Source organism: Silene latifolia, chromosome X (genome assembly GCF_048544455.1).
Source record: "Silene latifolia isolate original U9 population chromosome X, ASM4854445v1, whole genome shotgun sequence".
Taxonomy (NCBI): Eukaryota; Viridiplantae; Streptophyta; class Magnoliopsida; order Caryophyllales; family Caryophyllaceae; genus Silene; species Silene latifolia.
Genome location: NC_133537.1, coordinates 243,026,917 through 243,031,104, shown reverse-complemented (window position 1 = coordinate 243,031,104; position 4,188 = coordinate 243,026,917). Strand labels below are relative to the sequence as shown.

The window sequence follows — 4,188 nt, the reverse complement described above, 5'->3', positions numbered from 1 at the left end:
GGATGCCTAGTGAAGACCCTCATTCTCACATGGAGACCTTTTGTGACTATTGTGATGCGATTTCACAAACCGGAGTGACTCAAGACCAAATTCGATGGGTCTTATTTCCTTTTTCTCAAATTGGTACCGCGAAACAATGGTTAAAGAGCCTTGATAAGGCTACTCTTGGAATTGACTCTTGGAAGAAGTTGGCTCTAGCTTTCTACAAAAAGTTCTACCCTCCGGAAAAGACTAACATGCTAAGATCCCAAATGACGGGTTTTAAGCAAAGGGACGAAGAATCTTTGTATGAAGCTTGGGAGCGATTCAAAGGAACTTGTCGCTCATGTCCTCATCATGGACATAGCGAGTGGTTCTTGGTACTAAAATTTTGGAGTGGTCTTTATGAAGACTCCCGAAACATTCTCAACATGGGATCAAATGGTATGTTCACCGAAGTTGAAGATAATCAAACTTGGAACAAGATTGAGGAAATGGCGGTCCATAATTCACAATATAGTAGACCTCGCAAGGCTACTAGAGGAGGAAAGCATGAAGTGGACTCTATTACTCAATTGGGAGCTCAACTTAGTGCTCATATTGATACCATCAACTTGAAGTTTGAGAAGGCTATGGCTAAGCTTGAAGAAGCCTCAAAATCACCAAAGTAACATGTTAATGCCATGGTAGCATCTTCATCGATTCCAAATGGAATATGTGAGAATTGTGGAACTTTGGGACATGACCAAAGTGAATGTAGGGGAACAAGTGAGCAAGTGAATGCTTTTCAAGCATACAAAAGTGGTACCCCTTATTCCAACTATTACAATGAAAACACCAAATTCCGCCCAAATCTCTCATACAAAAGCCAAAATTTTCAAAACCCTCAACCAACATACACCCCACCTCCAATGAGAAACAAAAATCAAAGACCCTTTTATAACCAAAACCAAGGTTACCAAAATCAAACTCCATACAATCAAAAAAATGACCAAGGTTTTGATGTTCAAAAAGCGGTCCTCCAAATGCAAAAGAATCAACAAGAATTTTTTACTCAAATGCAAAAAGATAGCCAAGCAAAAGACATCACCATCAACAACATCCTAGCCCACACAAAAATGTTGGAAACTCAAATGACCCAACTAGCATCTTCAAACTCTCAAAGACAAAAGGGGCAATTACCACCTCAAAGTAATCCCCAAAACATGAAACGGTTAGTGCCATCCATTTGAGGCGTGGTACAAGGTATGAAGGGCCAAAGAAGCAAGTTGAGGATGAAGTTGTAGAGGCTAGTGACAAGGAAAGAGTTGTGCAAAACTCTAGGGAAGAAGAACCCACCAATCATGAAGTTTCAAAGAAAAGGGAAGAAAAGGCCAAAGAGAACGAGCCCATTGTGATTAGAATTCCATTCCCGAGTCGTCAAGCTAAGCCTAAGTTTGATGACCAACTTGGAAAATTCATGGAAATTGTGAAGAATTTAGAAGTCTCGATTCCTTTCACAGAATTGATCAATCACGTTCCGGCCTATGCAATGTACATGAAGGACATCCTTACAAAGAAGAAATCAATCAGGAAGCTTGAGACTATTGCCTTCATTAAGGTGAGTAGTGCCATCCTTCAAGGGAGTTCACCTCCAAAGCTCAAGGTTCCGGGAAGCTTTTTCATTCCATGCACTATTGGTGACACTACAATTAACAAAGCTTTATGTGACCTTGGGGCAAGTGTTAGTGTCATGCCATATTCGGTTAGCAAGAGGCTAGGAATGGGAGAACTCAAATGCACCAACATCACGCTTCAAATGGCGGATAGATCGACAAAGACACCTTTAGGGGTATGGGAAGATGTTCCCGTGAGAATTGAAAAATTCTTCATCCAAGTGGATTTCGTTATTGTTGACATGGAAGAAGACTCCAACATTCCTATTATCTTAGGAAGACCTTTCTTGCACACCGCAGGAGCGGTGATCGATGTGAAGCATGGAGAGCTCACCCTCGAAGTGGGAGATGAAACCATCACTTTCAATCTTAACAAGACCATGAGAGCTCCCCGATTGCATGAGCCATGTTTTATGGTTGATCACTATAGCCGGAAAGATGATAGGAAGAAGTTGGAATTTCAATGGAGAAAGAAAGTGGATGATACCCCATCAAAAGAGTAAGGAAATTGCAACAATGAGAGCTTGAAAAGCTCACCCATGACAAGTAAAGAAAAAGGCCTCATTGGCCAAGACAGGAAAGAAAGAGAGTTGTCTTTATCAACTCAAGACTTTTTTAGTGAGCAAGTAGACGAATTATGCGGTCTTTGGGATGATGAGTTTGAAGGGATATTCAATCCCTATATTGGTAATGCTATGACCCACGGCCATCATGGAGAATAACAAGTGCAAAGATCTATTAAAGATCTTTATCATGATAATGAGCAAGCTTTCGACTACTTCTTCAAGGTGTTGAGTAACATCAACAACACCTTGAACATGCCCCCTTGACATCTCACATTGGATGAGAGTTTGGTTGAGTCCTCCCTAAACCACCATTTGTAAATATTCTAACTCCCTAACTTGCATTTCAATTATTCTATTGCATTTTTGTCATTTTTGGATTTACATTTTTGTGCCTTGATCAAGATATTCATCATTTTGAGAGAAGTGAGGGAGGGGCTAATGAATTTATTAATGTGTAGTGCTTTGACTTAGTGTGGGGATAGCAATTGCCTAGGCTATTGATGCCTTTGTAGTGCCCCTACAATGAAGAACATAAGAATTGAAGAATGAAATGACACGGGTTACGAAGCACCCACAGATGGACCTAAATCCATGTGGTCAAGGAAGAATCCGAGCGGCCTGAGGAATAATCCGCTCGTACTGAAGAAACCCGAGCATCCAAGCCATCAGACGCTTGTCCGGTGAAGCTGCAGAAATTAAAGTTTGGGTCTGACTGTTAATCCGAGCGTCCCAGCCAGAAAGACGCTCGTCTCAGTCTGGACTGTCGTCCATCAAAAAAAGATGCTCGTCTTTTTTCTGCCAAATTATGGGATTTCTCCCTGTAAAGGAATCCGAGCGTCCTAAGCAAAATACGCTCGTCTCAGCTCAAGGAATCCACTCGTCTTTCCTAAGGTCCGCTCGTCCTGTGGCGTCTTTTTCTGAACCATTTTCTGAAGAATCTGAGCGTCCCGACCCCTGGTCCGCTCATCTCCCTCTGCAGATTCAAAACTAACGGGTCTTTTTAAACCCTCCTCTCCCATTCATTCTCATTTGTTCAAAATACAAACACTACCCAAAATCCCAAAACCCCAAAACCCTTATCCTCTCCATCAACAAAAACAAATTCCCTCAACCAAATTCAACCAAATCAAATCCAAACTTCCTCACAACAAAAATTAATCACTCCTTTTGCAACAACAAGTGATTCAAACACCAAAATCTTCAAGTTTTGAGTCGATTTTTAGGATACAAAGCAACATTCATTCATCCTAAATTGATTTGAGCATTACTAGAAATCGAATATTTCAATCTTTCATTGGTGAAATTAAGCAAAGGAGAATGGCAAGAACAAAAGGTGGAAACAAGGCACCCCAAAAGAAGACAATTTCCAAAAGGCAATTGGCTCTTCAAGCAAGACAAGTATCAAAGGCATTGGTAGTCCAAGAGGCAAGGTTGGAGGTTCAGGAACAAAATCCCCCTATGAAAGCTACTACTTCTTCAACTCCGGTCATTGAACAAATATCCGATTATCCGCCGGTAATTTTCACTTCCGACTCCCATAGGGAGAAATTCATTCTCTTTGCTAAGAAAACCATCATGCCTACTAAGTTTATTTGTGAAGATGCATTGTCAAAGTTGAGTGTTCTTGAGCAAACTAAAACCTTTTTCGAGTCTATGGGGTTAAGTAAATTGTTTACAATGCAAGAATTGACATACCCCTCACTTAACTTGGAATTTTTGAGTTCTTTGAAAGTCACAAGGGTGGAGACTCGAACTGTCATCGAATTTCGTCTTGAAAATGTTGATAGATGCTTATCTTATGACGAATTGGGTAAGATATTTGGCCTTAGCGATAGTGCAAAATTTACAAAGATGCCTACCAAGTATGACCCCGCTCCTCTTTGGATGGCAATTTCCGGAAGGAAATTCACACGTTTTCATGATTGTCGTGCTCTCTTAGTCCACCATCCGGGCATTAGAGTATGGCATAAGGTCATTGGGAATACTTT

General features: G+C 40.9%; 1 non-coding gene across 1 annotated transcript; it reads right to left on the bottom strand.

Annotated features, from left to right (window-relative positions):
- Positions 1-236: 236 nt before the first annotated feature.
- Positions 237-344, bottom strand: LOC141624877 (small nucleolar RNA R71). The gene has a single exon (XR_012534681.1). It is a non-coding gene; the product is annotated as a small nucleolar RNA R71 (small nucleolar RNA).
- Positions 345-4,188: the final 3,844 nt, after the last annotated feature.